We start from the raw sequence: 19108 nt of genomic DNA on the forward strand, positions 1-19108 counted from the left end.
TTTATATGTTATACATACATAACATATATTTATACACACGTATAGAACATATATATATACACACATATATAGCATATTAAATGTATTTATAGCATATTTTATTATTTTAATTGCTGCGCTGGAGAGGATCTTGGAAAGTTCCATTTGCCCTAAATACCGCATTTTTTAAAGAATAAGCCCAAACAGCAGCAGCAGCAGCAGCGCTTTGCTTCTCCCCTGCCCAGGTACCAGCAGGTAACACGATCGATGCCGTGGTGCCACTGAGGCATTTCCATCTGTCCTGGTTTGGGGTCAGAGCAGCCGTCGGAGCTCCCGTCCTGTCCCGGTGAGAACAGTGCCTCCCCATGGCATAGCCTGGCCGGACACACGAGCTGCTGCTTCAGTCATTCCGCTGGTGGCTTGCGGCTGTTACAGCTTTTCACACTTAAAAAGGAGCGACAGTCAGTCCCCAGGAAATTCAGGAACTGATAACAGTCTCTGTGCTGGAAGGAGTGGAGATGAGAAGACTTTTGATTTGTAATTTGTGGTCTAACAAACTAATTAGGAAAGAACAAAAATATAATGGAAGCTTTGCTCGTTTTATTTAACTTCTAAGAGAACAGGTCATTGTACCAAAAGTCACTGAGTTATGGGGCCTGCAGCAAGGCTTAATGACAATTTAAATTAGGAACCTGAGTTGTGGCTTGGTAAGACGAGAGGGAATGCTATAATTAGGAAGGCAGCGATTTCCCCCTGACCTTTTGTTTTTAAAGTGTTTTAAATGGCCTTGTCTCGTCCACAGAGATCCTCCTCTGCCTTCTTCCCTCTCTCTCTCTCCCTCCTTCCCTGCCAAGTTTCTTTAATGTGGGTCGTGCCTCCGTGTTTGCAGGTGGCACAGAACAGAATCTGCATTTTGCTTTTTCAAAGTTAAAGTGTCTTTGAAATATGGTTTTGCATCTAATGCAGAATGTAATAAAAAGACTTTAAAGAGCTGCTGACGCCTCGTGGAAAAGTGAAAAACATTCTGTTGAGAAACAATCCTGCCGGGCTGTCTTATCTGCTGTTCCCTTTGCTCATTTTTGATAGCAAAGGGGCACTATAAATATACATAGCTATACATAAAAATGAGAAACCTTGGCAACCAAAGAGAAGGTTGGTTGTTTTCTCGTGCTCCTCTGCTGTGGGCAGGTGGGTGCGGGCAGACAGAGTTCATCAGCCTCGGTTCGCCCTCACAGCACTGAGGCTGTGGCCCTTTGTGGAGCGTTGGGCTGAAAGGGAGTCACGTACCAGCGGATTATTTTTTCCTAGAGGTCCTTGTTAACCCTCTAAAAATAGCAGCAGTGGTTTCTGGGGCACTCTGGCAAGGCTGGCGGGGGAACAGAAGCGACGCGTCGGAGCCGGGGGACAGGAGCGGCCAGATGGAGATGGGGCCGGGGCTGAGCTCGGCAGCTCCCCGGGGAAGGGGCAGGGAGGGCGGCAGTGCCAGGCTGGGATGCTCTGGGATGCTCTGGGATGTGCCTGCCTGGCTCCAAGGCAGGGCAGAGCCCCCGGGCACACACCTCAGGGGCTGCTTCCCTGTGACCTCCAAACCCCAGGGCAGCGCCTTCAGCCTGCACTGCAGCACACAGGTACTGCCCTGGGGAACCCACAGGATGGTTATTGCCCCGGGGAACCCACAGGATGGTTATTGCCCTGGGGAACCCACAGGATGGTTATTGCCCCGGGGAACCCACAGGATGGTTATTGCCCTGGGGAACCCACAGGATGGTTATTGCCCTGGGGAACCCACAGGATGGTTATTGCCCTGGGGAACCCACAGGATGGTTATTGCCCCGGGGAACCCACAGGATGGTTATTGCCCCCCACACAGGCGGGTCTCTGCTGCAAGGAGTGACTTGGACCTTTTCCACACGACTGGGCGAAGGAATCTGCCTGATCCTTTCCTTTCTGATGGCTCTTGCAAAGAACTGCTCTGCCAGGAGCCCAGCAGGGTCTGCTGAGCAGGGCTCAGCCTCTGCACAGTGGATGGAAAACCTGGGCCACAGAGGGGAGCTGGGGCCCTGCAGGTGGCACCCGCTGCATTGCTGAGCTAAGTGCTCCTTGGCTCTTAAGTTTTCCAGTAATTTTCCCAGGCAAACGATGCACCTGCCATGGCCTCGGGAGAAAATGTTTATTGCCACATCCATCCACTGTTCAGAAAATGAAAAGTTATTTTGGCACTGAAATGCCTTTCTCCCCTCCAGAAGCTGCACCTTGTTCACGCTGTCATAAATGGGAGAACTCAAACAGCAGAAGTTGGGCTGAGACCGAGTCAGGTGTCCCAGATGTGCTTTCCTGTCATTAGCATTTTCTGAAGTAAGAGCCCTTCCACAGAAATTCCTGAGTGCACTGTTAGCAAGGCACATGGCAAAGGAATGTTTGGACAAAGGGCAGCCGGGTTCCAGCTCGGGCCTGGCAGGACTGAGTGCTGTGTGACAGTGCAGGGTGACAGTGGGGGTGACAGGGCAGGGCAGGCCTGTGAGAAATGCCCCTTTTCAGCAGGACAAAGCAAGCAGTTGCCTGGTAAATAAGGCAATCCAATTTAAAATCAAGAGTTAATTGGGGAGCTGATATGAAGCAGGTCTGTACACTCTGGAGTGGTACTGTGAGTGGGCACAAATCACAGGTGATGTTTACGTGGAATTGCAGCTCTGTGAGATGCCACCCAAGGCTGATGGGATTCCTTTTAGTAACTTGGAGTATGTATGGTTTCCAGATGTCTCTTATTTAACATTAAGAAAGACCCCTTTATTTTTTGTTTTGCTTTCCTGCACTCGTGACTTGCTATTCCTTGGAATGCTGGAGGTGACGTACAGAGATGTTCTGCACAGAGCAATCCAGCCGTGCTGGGTGAGTGGGCTCAGACATCTGCATAGTATCATTCCCCTGTCACCAGCTGATGGTGGTATAATTAGAAAAGTCATTAATCCTTGCTCAGCAGAGCTGGAAACTATTTATAGCAAGGTAGAAAACCCTGCACGTGAGGCGAGGGTGGATATAGAAATTGCTTCTGGTGCCATGTGTGTTGTGGGGCCCAAATCAAGAAGGTAATTTGCTTCTGGGAGGGAACTTCCCCTTCTGGCCATATGCAGACAGGTGCAAACTGCCTCCTCTGCCCCAGGTATCACCCCCTGGGCTGGCCGTGGGGGGCTGCTTTGGGCATCCCCTGCAGGCTGTCACCATCCTGGGCTTGAGGGGCCTGGGAAGAGCCTCATGGTGCCTGTGGAAGAAGGCTCTTGTGGGTGCCTGCCCAGCTGGTCTGCATCTCCCATCGCTGTGGGCAGCTTGTGCCACGTCCCACCCCACGCTGCTCACCCCTGGGCTCAGCCATGGGGAGTGTTCAGGATGCTTTGGCAGGTCAGGACCCATCACTCACCTCTCCCCCCCGGGTTCTCCTGTGGCAGCTGAACCTGTTCCCTCGGTGTGTTACCACTCTCTAACTCCAGACTGATGCTGCTGGTGTGGGCAGAGGTTGGTCCCTGAGCCAGAGGAGAAACTGGGGCATTGGCCGTGCTCGGTAAGCCAGAGGCCAGGGAAGCTGCTATGTACAGGCTTCCAAGATGCAGCTCAGCCTGGGCTAAGGGCCATGTTTGCCCTGTGCCAGAGCCAATCTTTCTGCTCGAGGGGCTCCATCATCTCCCAGTGCCTGGGCTTTGCCCTGGTGCCAGCCCCCCACTGCCCATTCCCCGCTCCCAGCACCAGGGCAGGGGCTGCAGGAGGGCTGGGAGGGACCCTGAATTTCTGGAGCAGAAAAGAGGCTGCAGTGGAGAATGGCTGGAGCTTGGATGTGTGTGAGGAGCCTGCAGGGCTGGCGTGGGGGTAACTCCTGCTGGGCAGGGGAGCACTGCAGGCAGCTGGGGGAGTGGGGAACTGGGGGAGCCACGGTGCCGTGCTGGGGTCAGCTGAGGTGGCATCGATCCGAGAAACGCTCCCGTTGTCGAGTTAAACACTTCACTGGGTTTTGCCTAGTGAGGCACAAATAGCCTGTCTGTGTGCTGGCAGCCAGGCAGCAGCATAACCACAGGGGAAATATGTTTCTGTCTGGGCTCGCTGCATCTTCCAGGCTTTGCTGGGAGGATTTCTCAGAAGAGAGCGGAGAATTATTTTAGCCTCTGACATTAGCAGACCAAGCCTTGCCCTCCTCAGCAACAGGACTGAAACCCCTCTCACAGTGGCCTGGTGGGCAGCTGCTCCCTTCTGTTGCTGCAGGGTGGGCAGCAGGGATGAGGGAGAGGACCTGTTGGAGACGGGGCACCCGCTGTTCCAGCACTGCAGGGAATCCCAGTGCTGGCCTGGGCTGCCAGAGGCTGCACTCTGTGCCTGTGGTGAGCCTGGATGATAAAAGGTGACCTCGGAAATTGCAATTCCAAACATCTTCCCCTCTCTGGGAACGATGGCATTGTTCCCAGTGTTTCAGGCTGGGACTGCCTGGGGCTCTTTGTTTAAGCTCCCTGGGTGCTGCAATTCTAGCACAGAGCCAGCGTGGCTCTTCCAGAGCCGGAAATCCTGGAAGGCGGCTGCGGATCAGCCTTTGTTATCCTCAGGATTAAAAACTGCAGTCGGGGATGAACTGACAAAATCAAAGTAACTTATCTAGGGACATCCTGCGGGCATATTTAGCAGTGTGATGGAGCCAGGGTCAGCCACTCCTTCAGGTTGTTTCAAGCAGCACGAGCTGGCAGGAGGGCCCACAAACCTCGGGAAGAGGCACGGAGTGTTTTAAACACGCCCAGCAAACTTTGTCTTGCAAAGAACCTGCTGCTGTCCACTCTGATTTCAGTGCTGAACGTCAGGAAGGGAGAAGTCCAAAGGGCATCGTGCCTCAGTGCAGGAAATGGAGCCTGGAGAGCACAGTACAGCCCAAGGGAGGGAAGGGGAACAGCTCATGCAGAGAGGAACACCAGATGTTGCTGCATTGCACAGTGGAGCTTCATTTCTCCTCTCCTCAGAACTCTTGAATCCACAGGCTGACATTCGATTGCAGGCGTTCCAGGGGAAGGTCTGGAATGGTGTCCCCTGGACAGTGTGGCATTCACCACATGTCAGTTGTTTTACTGGACCGAGATAGAAAGCAGATTTTTAAAGTGAAAGATGCAGCTCCTTGCAGCAATCCCCCTCCATCTGACAAGGTGACCTACACCCAGTCCTGGTGCTGCTGTGCTGGGGCAGGTTTTGCAGTGTCCTTTGGTGTGCTCTGATGTGCAGGCACTGAGCTGTGAACACACACGGCAGCTGGGCCTCCCAGTGCCTTGTGAAAAACCCAAGTATTACTTTCCCTTTGCTTGTTTCCCTTCCTCCAGTGCCTTTGCCTTGCCCCCGGCCTGTGCCATGGCCGCTGATTAAGAAAATGGCTTTGAAGAAGCAGGTTTCTCTTTTTCCTCTCTGGGGAAAGGAGGGTAAAGAGCTTTCAAGCAAGGGCAGATCGATAGTCCTGCAGAGCCTGGTTCTCTGTTATCCTCAGGGCTCTTTGCTGCCCCAGGGCTGAGGGTCCCATGTGGGGAACCCCCAAACGCTGCTGTGCTGGGTGAGGGCTGTGCCTTTGGCCCTGCTTGCAGGGACTTGGATCCCTGCACACCCTAATTAATGCCAGTCAATTGATGACCAGATAATAGGTCCGTATTTAATTGGTGGTTGAAAAATATTTTGCTGAGCAGCCCTGTGGGGTGATGGTTACTGGACCATGTGCTTGCCATGGGCAGAGCTTGGCTTGGCCTTTGGGAGGAAGCGGGGCTGGTGGAATGGGCAAATTAATCAACGTGACTGCCCACCAGAGGAAAACTAGAGAGAAATGGATTTCTTTCTCAAGGAAGGGAAAAAGGCAGAGTTCCCATAAAAATACAAGGAATCTGCAATAATTTATTCCCATAACGTGTGTGTGTGGGGAGAAGGGGCAGGGAGGTTGGATGGGAAGTTCAATTCCTCCCTCGGCTGCAGGGCTGGGGGTGCCTCCTGTGCTGGCTCAGGGTGCCCTGTCTGTCGGGCTCGGGGTGTGTGCAGGGCCAGGCTGGGAGTGCTGGGAGGGGAACCCCCGTGCAGGTGGTGTGGGGACATCAAGAACCAGCCCGAGACATCGTCAGTGTTTCCTTCCCAGCCAGCGTCAGCTCGGCACGTTCATTCCTTTGTCCTGATCTTCTGCATCCAGAGGCAGCACAGCATGTCCAGAGCCTTTCCAGGGAGGAATCAGCTCCAGTCTGTGCTCTGCTTTCTTCTGTGCTGCCGTAACCTCCCCTTCTTTGGAGAATAAGATGTTAAAGAGCTCTTGAAAATGATCAAACCCTTCAGCTTCACTACTGTGATTAATCAATCACAGCTGCTGCTTTACAGCTCCTTGTTTTGATGTGCTTCAGGTTGTTCCAAAGTTAGCCCAGCTCAGGGCCAGGAAACACATTCCTGAGCCCTGCAGGGTGCTGGGATGGAGCAAAAGCTGAATTTTCAGCATTATTTCCAACATTTTTCGTGCCGATACTGCCATTCGTTACCAGGGAGCATGGGATGCTCCCAGGAATTACATAATCCTAAAAAAAAAGTGAGGAAGGGATTTAAGAACCATCTCTTCCCTGGATGGCAGCTGCATCATTGCAAACATTGTCTGATCTGCCCTTCTTAGCACTGAAGTATCTGAGACTCCAGGTGGCAGCTCTAAAGGGTTTGTGTCAGTTTTGGAGGCTTAGTTAAATGTTCCTTAGCACTTACTTTTTTTACAGCTAAAGAGCCAAGCAGGATCATGAAGCATCACAGCTCAGATAGTTTGTAAAACTGCTGTCAAGCCGATTAAGCTGGAAATGGAAAATTTGTTGGTGAAGTCTTTCCTAATATTTGTGTGATAGGGGGTGATTTGAAGTCCATTTCACTGCCGAGGTGAGGCCCCAGGTAGCAGAAGAGCAGTGGCGTGGCTCAGCCTGCTGCATTGCACAAACAGAATCCCCGAGACAAAGCATATTTACTTTGTCTGCAAAGTATATTTAGCAGAAACAAATCAAACTACACAGACTCGCTTCTTGAAGGTCCTGTCAACACCCCCTTAGTGCCTCTCAGCCACAGCTGGGCTGTGGGTGCCCGCAGAGCTCTCCTGGGCCCATTTTTGCCATTGCTCCATGGTGTGTGCAACAACTGCTTTCCAAAGGGGTGAACTGATTGAGGTGCAGCATTTTTATCAGGCTCTGGCAAAGCTGACACCTGGACAGCAGAGCAGGCTGGGGAGAAAAGGGGGAGCCCTGTAAGCGCCCTGGTTAGCCAAATGTCCCAGAGGGGAATGATGAACACTTGCTTTCACCTGGCTCTGGAAGTGAATCTTGGCACACAAGGCGTCTGTGCCCCTGTTCCTCCCGACTGCTGGGGGCTGCAAAGCCTTTGAGCCACCTCCCCTCCCCTGCAGAGACCCAGCACCCTCATCCCTGCTGAGGGACCTGCTGAGGTGGAGCAGAGCCAGATTAACTGCCTTTGTCCTGGTTGTTTGCACAGCTGCACACCTGGAAATGTCACCTCGCAGGGCTGGAAGCACAACTCTCTGCTCCATTTCTTACCTCACCTGCAAGGCTCGTCTGCTGGCAAATGAGGTGCCTGCTAATTCAGCAGATCTGGGATAGAAACCCTCCCTGGTACCAACCAGTCCATTGCAGGCAGAAAGGAGGGCACTGAGATGACATTGCTGCTGCAGGTGTGTGTTGGCAGAGGGGGGGGGGTATGGGAGTGTGCTCACCTACACCCTGGCCCCTGGGACTGTCAGTGTGAATTCTCCAGTGGTTTTGCCTGGGCATATTGTGCACAAAGATAAGGGAAATCCACCCTCTTTCCAGATTAAGCTGTCACTGGATGTCAGAGTGGAGACATGGTTTGGTTGGAGCCTGGCTCTGTGTCACAGCCTCCGTGTGCACGGTGCTGTGTTAGGGATTGTCTCCCCATCATGTACAGTTTGCAGGGGTCTGCATTTCCCCCCCAGTTTCTCCTTTCCCTGATTATTACCTTGCCCTCCTCTGCTCTGCCTCAGGCCTGGGGCACTTGTTCATTGCCTGCTGCCTCCCCTGAGGCCACGACCACCCTCTGGCTGGAGACAAACCCACCCCATTCTCTCTGGTATCTGCTCTCCTCCTCCCGCTGCTTTGAGGGAGCCATTCCTGCCCGTGCAGGGACTTTCCTCCTGCTGTCCCTGTGTGCTGTGTGTGGCAGGTGCCTGCAGTGCCAGGCTTGCTTGCTCCATAAATCCCGGGTATTAAAATGAGCGTGTCATCTGCAAAAGTATGAGTCTGTAAGTAAATATGTTCCCCCTGGCACCTGTGATACCCTTCACAGCCTCTGCCCTGCAAATCAGACCTGCACATCCTTCTATTTTCACAGTGAGGAAAATCACAGAATCGTGGGGTGGCTTGGGTTGGAAGGGACAGTAAAAATCATCCAGTTCCAACACCCTGCCATGGGCAGGGACACCTTCCACTATCCCAGGTTGCTCCAAGCCCTGTCCAACCTGGCCTTGGACACTTCCAGGGATGGGGCAGCCACCGCTTCTCTGGGCAACCTGTGCCAGGGCCTCCTCACCCTCACAGGGAGGAACCTCCTCCCAAAACTGATCCAAATCTCCCTTCTTTCCGTTCAAAGACGTTCCCCCTCGTCCTGTCGCTCTCTGCCCGTGTCAGAGCTGTCCCCGAGGAGGCGGCCGGGGGCTGCGAGGGATGCGGGGATGCGGGGATGCGAGGGATGCGGAGCCCGGGGGCTGCGAGGGATGCGAGGGATGCGGAGCCTGGGGGACGCGAGGGATGCGGGGATGCGGGGATGCGAGGGATGCGGAGCCCGGGGGGTGCGGGGGCTGCGGGGGCTGCGGGCCGGGGGCTGCGGGCGGGCGGGCGGCCCTGCGGAGCGCGGCGGAGCCAATGGCGCTGCCGGGGAGGAGCCGCGGCCCCGGCCCGGCCCCGCCCGCCGCCCCCCGCCGCACTCGGCCTGGGCTCTCCGGAGCGGCGGCGGCGGAGCTGCGGCGGCGGCCCCGGAGCCCCGCGGGAGCGGCCCCGGAGCCCGCCTGGAGCGGCCCCGCCGGCCCCGACCATCGCGCCCGGAGGCACCGGCCGGACCCGAAGGTACCGGGCAGCGACCCGCGGCTCGAGCGGGGGCTGCCGAGGGGATCTGTTGATGGGAGTTGGAGGAAAGTTTGCCGGGGAGTCGGAGCGGGTGGGTGGCGGTGCCGGCGCGGGCGGGGAGGCGATCGGTGCCCGCGGGGAGCGGCTGCCGGGGCGGTCCGGGCGATGCCGGCGCCGCTGCGGATGGAGCCGGGCTGGGCTGGGGGTCCCCCGGCGGGGAGCCCGGCTCTGCCCCCCGTGCCGCCCCCGGACCGCGGCGGGAGGGCGGCGGTGACCGACACCCGCCCTGCGAGCGCTCCGGCCCCGCGCGGGTGTCGGTGTCTTCCCGGTGGAGTTTTTACGGAATGCTGTATCCACCGGGGAGGCGGCGGCGGGGGCAGCCAGGCCTCTGGGTGCGGGACCCCGGGACGCAGCCCCGGCGGTCGGTGCAGCTCGGGGGGCTCCGGCGGAACGGGCTCTGCGCGGGCTCCCTGCGGTCCGGCGTGGGAACGGGAGCTCCGGGGCTGCGGGGTGCGAGCGTGCCTTTCTGCAGGCGCAGGAAAACGAGCCTGTTCTCTGTGTTGTTTGGGAAGTTTGGAGAACTCCCCAAGCCAGCAGGTCGTGGAGAGCAAAAGCACGATTCCAGGGAGGCGGCTGAGCTGGGGGCTGGGGCCGCCGTCCCCGGGGACAGCCCCGACCGACTGCGGCGGCCGCTCCGGCCGGGGGGACCGGTCCGAGCAGCGCCGGGGGGCTGCCTGGCCCCACGTGTTGCACTGGGGCTGTCCGTAGGTTAGAACCAAGCCAGGGCTGTTCCTGACACAGAGGGAGCAAGGTGACACCTGGTTTGGGCTGTGTGGGGGATCTCTGGCAACTGACCCCTGAGCTGTCTGGATTGCTGGTGAACCCACTCCCTGGGTTGGTGAGACCGGACCTGGGCAGTGCCCCTCGGCTCCTGGTGCTAATCATGCTCTGGTTGCTGCCCTTGGGGCAGCCACACGCTCCTTTTGCCCTCCTGCGATTCTGAAGTTGCCTGAGTGCACAGTATTGGGCGAGTAGATTTGCAAAAGGTTTGCAGAGTGTTGAGCAGACAGTTAAAAATCACCAGTTTGCATTTTCTGCATGTGAGGCTGTGCTGTTTGCTCTCCCAGGAGCACGTGCAATCCCCCTGCAAAACACAACAGCCGGCACCAGAAGGTGAGAGGTGAGCGGGGGCGATACTGGGGAGGGGCAGCTCGGAAAGGGGGCTGCTGGGCAGAGGGGCTTCAGCTTTGGGACCCTCATCATTCCACAGGAAGGGGACAGTGACCTGGAGCATTGCCTGGCACTTCTTGCACTGTGCTGTGGGCAGGGGAATGACAGGGACCTGATAAACAGTAAGAGGTATTTTGCTAAAGGTTCTAGACAGTGACTCATCTACTGTAGGAAGGGACAGGAGGGAGGGGCAGCACAGGAGCTTTCTAGAGTAAAAACGGGTCTTTCCCCGTGATTATATCAGAAACAGGAGGTCAGGAATCCCTTTTTACTCCCAGAACAGCGCAGACCTGTGGGTTATAAACCTTCTGATGCAATTGCCTCCTGCATCCCTGTCCCTGGGGAGGATCCTGCCTTCTGGCCATGTCCTGGAGACGTGTTCCAAAATTTGGGGTGATTTCCAGCCCTCACAGTTGATCCTATCTGATCGTTCTTAGTCACTTCTGAGTCACTCCAAGTAATTGATCCTTCTCTGTACGTTGCACCAGGATTCTGTGTGTCCCTGGCCAGCTGGGGGGTTTCAGAGGTCATTTTGCTTGGCTCTGAGTTGTTCAGTCTTAACTTTACTCCCACATCCAGCCTTCCCCCCTCGGGTTTTTCTGCTCTCCTCTGCCCTCTCCTGCCCTGGACAGCCTGGAGGAGGTGCAGTGCTGCTGCCTTTCACCTTCCCAGGTGTGCTGCACTCTGAGAGGCCTCCCCAGCTCTTCACAGTATTGCTGGCTGTGCCCTCTTGAAAAGGTGTCTGTGTAAGGAATTTTGCTGATATTTGCCTGGATTTGGTTTATTTGCTGCTTCCAGTTTGCAGAGGAATTGGTGCAGCTGGTTGGTCCTTGCTGACTGAGCACCTGAGCAGCCAGCTTCCTCTCTGGGGATTTATGGCTTCTGCACCACCTCTCCCCCTCTTCCTGCCTGTGGATTTACCTGGGAATGCTGGTGGCTGGTCTGGTCTGGTCTGGCTGTGGATTTATCATCTCTCCCTGCAGGGGTGTTGCAGGGGGTGAGGAAAGATCCCCAGATCCCCCAACAGACAGCCCTCATCCCCCACATCAGTGGTTGAGGGGAGACAACAACAGTGGGGGGTTGTTGAGAATTATTCCTTTTCAAGAATCAACTTTTGACCAAAAGTTGGCACCTTTTGAGACCCGTGAGTCTCTAAGCAGATGCCAGATTTCTTTCAGAGTCAGGAGGACTCTCCAAACCTTGGAAATGGCTGCAGTCTGAGGTGGGTCCTGAGGCTCCCGGGGCTGGTCCTGGCAGGTCCCTGCACTGGGTGCCCTGGGCACCTTCGGATCTGGGCGTCTCACTTTATCTGGGTTAAGCTCCCAAGGAAGGAGGTGTGACTTGGGATCCAGAACTGGTTTGAGAGATCAGAACTGGGCCAATTTCTAGGCCAGAACGGGGCTGCTGATGTCCCCAAGGGTGGATTTGGGTACAGAAACAGATGAAGGTCAAGGTTCTCACCTCCCTCCATTGCACAGGTGCCTTCTGCTGAACACAGAGGGGGTCATATCCCTGACAGCTGCTGGGCAGGTAGCAGGACATATGGAAGCTTTATTATTCCTTTCAGAGCATGAAAAAACACCCCTTGCTGAGAAGTACTGGAGCTGTGAAGTGCAGACGGGGCTGCCCCCAGGAATAGCAGCAGCCTCAGGGCATGGGGAGGAATCTTTCCTCAGTGCTGTACCACCTCACCCTCTGCAGAGAGAGTTCACTGTGCTGCATCCCCAGAGGAAGGTTTAAGAGATCCAGGCTTTGCTGTGACCCTCAGGCAGCGTGTGGGTGAGCCTGGATGGAGGGAGGGTTGAACGGGACGGTGCATCTTTGCCCCTTGGTTTCAGTTCTGCAATTTCCAGGGTGCTTTGCTGTCACCACACTCGTGTCCCCTGCCCTCCAGGGAAGGCTGTGCCAAATGCTGGGGTGGCAGGGAGGCAGCCCAGGCAGTGCCCAGGTTGTGGGGCACCTCTGGGTGCTGAGGGCTCCCTGTGCCCTGCCCAGGGCACAGCAGGGTCCCGTGCCCAAAGGCTGCCCTGCTCTGTCCTGCAGCCAGCTTGGGAGGTTTGGTTAAGCAATGCTTTTCTCTAGGCGTGTATGTGAGTACGTTTAAAAAGTCAAGAGGAATTAAATACCTATTTTTCCGGGCTGTGGCTCGTGCTGGAGCTGTGCACAGGAAAACAAAGGGTTTCCCAGGGTCGCTCGTGCTCTGCTGTCGGCTCGTGCCTGCTCAGCCCAGCCCTTGAACAAGAGCATTTGGGTCTCTGCGTTTCTGGTCACCTTGCAGCGGACACGGGGGGTGGTTTCTGCTCCTCCTTTGCTCCCTGTTCTGCTGACAGCTGCGTCTTCCTCAGCCTGGAGGTGTGAGTGCTTTACCTGCCACCACCTCCTGCTCCTGCAGAGCAGGAGATGGCGTTTTGCAGGGACTGGGGGGGGCTGTGCCACTCACTTCTCTCTTATTAACTAGAGGGGAATAAAGTTGCAGAGAGATCAGATTTGGAGAAAGACCCAGAGTTCCAAAATGCTCCCAGAGGATAGATCCCTAATTGCTCTCTAATTGCATTAGAGTTTAATTTGTTGTTGTTTTTACTGTAATGTTCCCATTTTTCTCGATAGTTTGCTTTGTTCCATTAACTGGAAATAGCTGGAGATGAATATTTGCAATATCAAAACTTGCCTGTCGTGCAATGCTTGACAGGTTTTAGGCCTTTTCTGTGCTGGCAGGGGACATGGGGGGCTCTGCCTGCCCTGGCTGTCGGGGACTCGGGTGGGTTGCAGAGCTCACCCTGGGGCAGCGTTTTGCTGTCTGTGCCCTGGGAGTTTTGGTGGCCGCTGTCCTGCTTCCAGGAGACACAGAGAGCTGAGCTGAGCTGGCCCCAGAGCAGCTCACGGGCAGCTGCACTTCAAAGGGCTTGTTTAATCCATTTCTCCCGAGCACAGGGGGGGAGCAGGTCTGGAAATGAAACTGGGAAGGCTTCAAAAAGGGCTTTCAGGAGCCTCATTTAGAAAGCAATAGGGGAGAAGAATATTGCTGCTCTGAATTTCAAAGCAGAAATATATTTACTTTGCCTTGTTAAAGCAGAAATTGGGTAGAAGATGTAGTTAGGCTTGGACCTGCTTCTTGCCAATGCGTCTTTGTTGGTGAAACAAATCCTGAGGGTGGGAGAGCATGAATAAACCTTTCCAGTCTATCAGCCTGAGTACTCGAGGCCCTAGGGGTGTCACCTGTGTCCTGCCTATGTATCACACACATGTCACTTGGGTGAGCCAAGCCCAGCTGCCCGTGAGCTGGGTGTGACAGAGCTGCACACAGGGCTCTCAGGAAGCAGTCTGAGCACGAGGAGACGTGGGGAACTGCACTGTGAACTCAAAACTGCTCCCAAATTTGATCCAGCCGCTTAAAAACAGTGGGTGGACCCGGTGGTGAAGTGAGACATCGATATTTAAAGCTGCCTTGAAGGATGCAGCCAGAGACATGACACCCAGCAGTGAACTGCGAAGGTGAGACATGCTCTGGTTTCAAAATTCACTGAGAAAATGGGAAAAGCTTGGAACACTGGATCTGCAGTGCCTGGAGTGGCTTGTCAGAAACCCCAAGAATGGGATGGAATTGAACACCCACTGCTTTTGAAGTCGTAAATTAGTCGGTTAAACCTGCTGTTGTACAGAATGCTGTGCAGGCCCCTCTATTATCTGATGTATAATAAGCACATGTGAGCTGATGGCATTAGAGGCAGAAACTGTTTGGTCTCAGTGCATGGTGAGGGTGCTCAGGCTGGCAGTAACTCTGCATCCCAGGACACTGGTGCCTTCCATGTCTGTGCTTTCCACCTCTGAGCTTCAGAGTCTTGGCTGCAGTGACAGCACGTGGTGGAGAGAGCCAGAGTTTAGCCTGACTTAAAATGCAAACTAATTAATCAATTCTGCGTTTTCCGTCCCACAATGTCACTGGTGCAAACATCAAGATGATAACTGTGGATTCAACTGCTCATTTGAAAATACTGAGCAATTAGACAAGTTTATGACAATATTATTTCCTGCCACCAGAGATGCTCCACGATACCGCTAATTGTAGCGATAATTAATCCGTCTCCTTTTCAGGCACGCGGCTGCAGTTCATGGCAGGCTGGCAGGGAGAGGAGCCACACGGAATGTGGGGGCCCATTGGTTTCTCTCATTAGTTGTCAGAGGGTCTCTCTGCCCTCTCAGCTTGCTGTGCTGTCGTGGAGAGGGGCTGGGCTGTGGCTCCCGGGGGATCCCCGGGCTGGGCACGGGGCAGTGAGGGCAGAGGGACACCAGGAGCCCACCTGTAGTGCCCTGCTCTGACAGCGGGCAGGAAGGGACCTCAGAGAGCAGCAGGGATGCTTTTGGTTCTGCAGAACACACGGAAAGCATTTTTGAGCCTTTTTTCCTGCCTAGCCAGACTGGAAGGCTGATGGCCACGGCTGCAGGGTAACCTACAAACCCCACTTGGAAAACTGATGTTGTACAAAACACCTTAACTCCTTTTAATGCCTTTCTGTCGAGCGCCACAGGGGGTGCCTCATAAATGCTGTAGGAATAGGAGTCCCCAGACTATGCAGGGAGAGGAGACCTTTCCAAATGTGTGAGTCAGAGCCGGTCTCCGAAAGGAGCAGCCGGTGCCCAGCCTGGAGTGTGCCCGGCTCCAGCCCTTCTGCAAAGGCAGTTTAATTTCTCACTGACAAAAATAGAGCAGTTTGCATTTCTGGAGACCCTTTGGCACACGGAGCTGGAGCACTGCAGTGGGCATTGATGAACCATTTCTCATTGCTCATCTGTTGGTAAGGGACAGAACAGTGTTTTTTTCCAGAGGGGAAAATGAAGCATGAATTATCTGAGTGGCTTGCTGAGATGCTTCCAAGCACAAGGAAGGGAGGTCTGACATAAAATTTAAAAGTCCAGCATGCTTCTGCTCAGCGTGGATGAGCGTGGGAGATGCTCCTGCTTCTTAGAAGAGAGTTAATGCAAAGAAAAGGAGGGGTTTGTTTTTTTCTTTTTTAAATCAGGGGTGGGCAAAGAAAAAACTGTAGGAAGGATGTTAATGTTTTGTGTTTTACTTAAGGTAAAGCTCCTTGTTGGTTGCTAGTGCTCACAAAGCTAATTGACAGATTACATGATAATGAGAAGGAGTTTAATGAAATCTGCTGATATGGGTTAGAGGATGTGGAATTTGGATGCACAGTTAAATTAGGCCAGGGGTTTAGCTCCTCTGTGCTAAATGGGGGACTCTGGAAGCATTTGCATTCCCGGTGTCTTGCTTCTAAATCATTTCATTGATGACAAGAAACTCTGCTGTGGCAGGGAGCTGTGGCTGAAGGAAGGTGAGTCCATCAGTCATTGCAGGCAGGGAGGGCTCCTGGCCAGTTGCTGGACTGCCTTGGGGGCACCTGAGCTCCTGTAAATCCTCACCTGGTGGCACTTGGTGAAGCAGCTCTGGCTGGCAAATACAGGGTGAGTGAGGGGAGAGGAGCTCAGCCAGCCCACTGGAGCTTGGTTGACAGTGGGGATAACCAGGAGCATCTCTACCTGTGCTGTCTCTAGCCTGGCTAACCCGGGCTGGGCCGGGAGTGTTCAGCACTGTTGGCAGCGACGTTAAACTCATCTGGGGTTGGTGCTGCTGAGGCTGAACCTGGTTTTGGGAAGAGGTGCTTTAGCTTAGCCAGCTAGGCCAGCATGCAGGCTTTTATTAGGGATCCAGAATTAAAATAATCCCCCATCGGCGATGGACAGATTTGTTCTCTGGAGGCCTCTCCTAAGCCCGTTGCCACCTTACATGGCTTTGCCTCTTGGGTTTCTGAGCTGAGGCTGATGGGGACTGACAAGCCCTGATTATGCAAAGTACCAGAGGCGACGGGCTGCCGGCATGGGATTCGGCTCGCCTCGCTTCCTGCCGTTCTGTGCGTTATTAGGGAGCCACAGGAAAAAGTAGGTCCTGCTTATCCAAAAATAGACGTGGCGTCCCGACGGTGGGTGCGGAGCGGGGCCGGGCGGGAGCCGCTCGCCGGCTGCTCCCCCCGCGCCGCGGGGCCGGGCCCGGGCAGCGGTGCCCCCCCGATGTTGGGGGTGCCCCCCCGATGTTGGGGGTGCCCCCAGCCCGGCATTGCCCGCGCTCGGGCAGCGCCGGCGCTATTCCTGCCTCTTTTTGTGAGCGCCCGCCGTTTCCATGGCAACCGCGAGCATCGCGTGGTACCCCCGGCTCCGCCGCACCCTGCGCTCGCCCCGCGACGCCCCGACGGCCCGAGGGGTCCCTGCGGGCCCCGGGGGGCTGCGGCAGCCGCTGCTCGGGGCTGGGGGCACCGGGAGCTGCCACCGGCGCGTCCCCGGTGCTGGGGAGGGAGGGGAAGGAGCAGCACCGGGGCTTCGGACCGGGCTGTGCCGGGCCGGGCGTCCTCCCCAGGCAGGGGCCTGGCCAGGGCTCAGTCGAGGGGAATCTGTTCCTGCGGGAGGTGCCCACAGCAGTCAGGTCCCGGGCCAGGGTCCCTCCTTTCCTCTCCATCCCAGTGCGAGTCCCTCCCCTCTGAGTCTGACTCCAGCAGCCCCTCCATCTCTGTGCAGCCTGCACAGGTCTGCTTTTAACCCGTCTGTCAGGGGGTTTCTGAGCTGTCCCTGCTGCTGGGGGTTGAGCTGTGCTGGGGTGAGGGACAGAGCCCCATCCTTGAAGTGCAGAAGTGATGCCCTGAGGCACGAAATTTGATTTCGGTTCCTACAAACCGTATTAAGCAGTCTTAATATATCAGCCTCCTTTTTAAAATGTATTTTCATTCAAGTCAGCACGTGTTTGCAATTAAACCCTGCCACGAGATGTGGTGTGAATGATTAGAGCAGTTCATGTGCATAATGGGATACTCACATTTGTGGGGGGGGATGTGCCACTCCCAGAACTGCAGCGTGGCTCCCACTAAACTTGGCAGTGTCCTTCCCTCATCCCTCCTGAGGCAGTTCAGGGCACAGAGGGCTTGTCTGTGCTGCACACCCGGATCTGGCCTTTGCTCTCTGAATCTCTGTGCCTGCAATTCCCTTCGCTTGCCTTTTGTTCCCACTTCAGACAGGCAGCAGGTCAAAAAGTCACCGCCTGGGTTTTGCTGCCACGTGCAAGCTCGAGCCCCATCCTGTGCTGCCCTGCCAGGTGGGTGCTGTGCTGCCTGGTGTGCTGCAGGTGGGGGCTGCACAGGCTCACCTGGAGCCTTGGCCCTGCTGCTCTTCTGCCTGGAGGGCATCACCTGTCCCTCCTGGCTCTCCTCTGCCAGAGTGCACTGCTGTTCCTGATGTGTTCATCAGGCTCTTTTCTTGCTTGGTTCTATTTATAAACGGTACCTTGATGGTCAGGTGAGGAGATGGGAACATCTGGCAACTTTCCTTCCGACCCAGAGCTCAATGAGTCTTGGGAATTCAGTGAGACATCCCTGGCAATTCCTCCCCACAGCGTGGGAGCAGAGAGGCTCTTCTTAAAATCCCCATCCATTGAGAGGGCACGGTTGCTGTCTGAGTGTCCCTTTCTTAGTCCTGGCAAACACAGAATCCCAGAATGGCTTGGGTTAGAAGAGACCTTAAAGTTCATCTCGTGCCAGCTCCCTGCCATGGGCATGGACACCTTCCAGTAGCCCAGGTTGCTCAGAGCCCCATCCAGCCTGGTCTTGGATACTTCCATCAAGAAGTGGATCCCAGGAAAGGAGCACCTTGCCTGCTTACACTGGGGGAAGTTGTGTGAAGTTGGGCTTTTGGGTTGCTCAGCTTGAGCCTCATCTGCACCGAGGCACCGTCTGCCCCATGTTGCTCTCTCTGTGCTGGCACATGCAGCAGCCACGTGCAGGATCTCTCCTGCTCCCCAGCTCATGCCACACACAATCTTGTTCTGATTTTCTGGGCTCCAATAAAGCGTGTCAAAATGCATCAAAGGCTGAGCACAGAAGTGAAGCAAATTGACTCTGTGGAGGATTCAGGGAATGGAGGGAGTAGGGATAGACCCCAAACCAAACAAGAACTGCAGAGAAGGTGAAGCGTGGCAGAGATGGCAGATGTGCAGCACAGCTGGAGGGACATGGAGCATCTCTGATTTGGCAGGAGAAGGGGAACACCTGTAAGTAGCACAGGAGATGTGGCTGGGAGGGATGTGCCACCATCACCTCTGGGATGCAGGATTGTCTGGGCTCTGTGACATCACTCTCTGTCGAGGGCCCTTCCCCATCTCTACAAGGCAGGCAAGGAAACTCCTGTGCTGGTACAGGCAGAGGCTGCAGATCCCGTGGCTGTGGATTCAGGCTCTTGCATCAGCTCAGGACGGGCTGCAGAGGGTCCCACCATCACCGTGGGATGGGGTGTCCTGTCCTGTCTGTGGCTGGGTGCCCTTCCCTGGGGAGAGCCAGCAGTGCAGAGCTGCCCTGGGCTGTCCCATCCCGGCCCTTTTCCTGGTGCTGGGAGGCTGCCCTGGCCTCCAGCACCCCGAGGGCTCATCCCCAGGTGATAAAAGCAGGAGGAGAATTGTGCTCAAGGAACAGGCTCAACCATCTTCGTTGTGCTGACAGTGCCAGGAAATCAGGCACTTCAAAAGGCAGTTTTGCATTCCTTCAGATGCCTCGGTGTAAGAGCAGTGACAGAGTTGCTGAAAGCACATTAATTATTAGTAAAGACTTTTTTTTTCTTTTTATTGCAAGACAAATTAAACAACAGAAGAAAACAGGAGGTGTTACACGAGATGTTAATCCACGGGAGAGTGACAGCAGCAGAAGCCACAAATAATTCATAACATGAAAGTCGGGACATTTAATTTTTGTCTTCTTGTTAGC

General features: G+C 55.1%; 1 protein-coding gene across 1 annotated transcript in view; it reads left to right on the forward strand.

Annotated features, from left to right (window-relative positions):
• The first annotated feature begins 8955 nt into the window (after positions 1-8955).
• ZMAT4 (zinc finger matrin-type 4) overlaps positions 8956-19108 on the forward strand; it is a 45472-nt gene continuing 35319 nt past the window's right edge. Inside the window, exon 1 of the mRNA XM_051812033.1 lies at positions 8956-9083. The gene's annotated coding sequence lies outside the window, so the exon portion shown is untranslated. The remainder of the gene's footprint in view (positions 9084-19108) is intronic.

This window comes from Manacus candei, unplaced genomic scaffold (genome assembly GCF_025592945.1).
Source record: "Manacus candei isolate 608988 ecotype Guabito, Panama unplaced genomic scaffold, ASM2559294v1 h1tg000084l, whole genome shotgun sequence".
NCBI lineage: Eukaryota > Metazoa > Chordata > Aves > Passeriformes > Pipridae > Manacus > Manacus candei.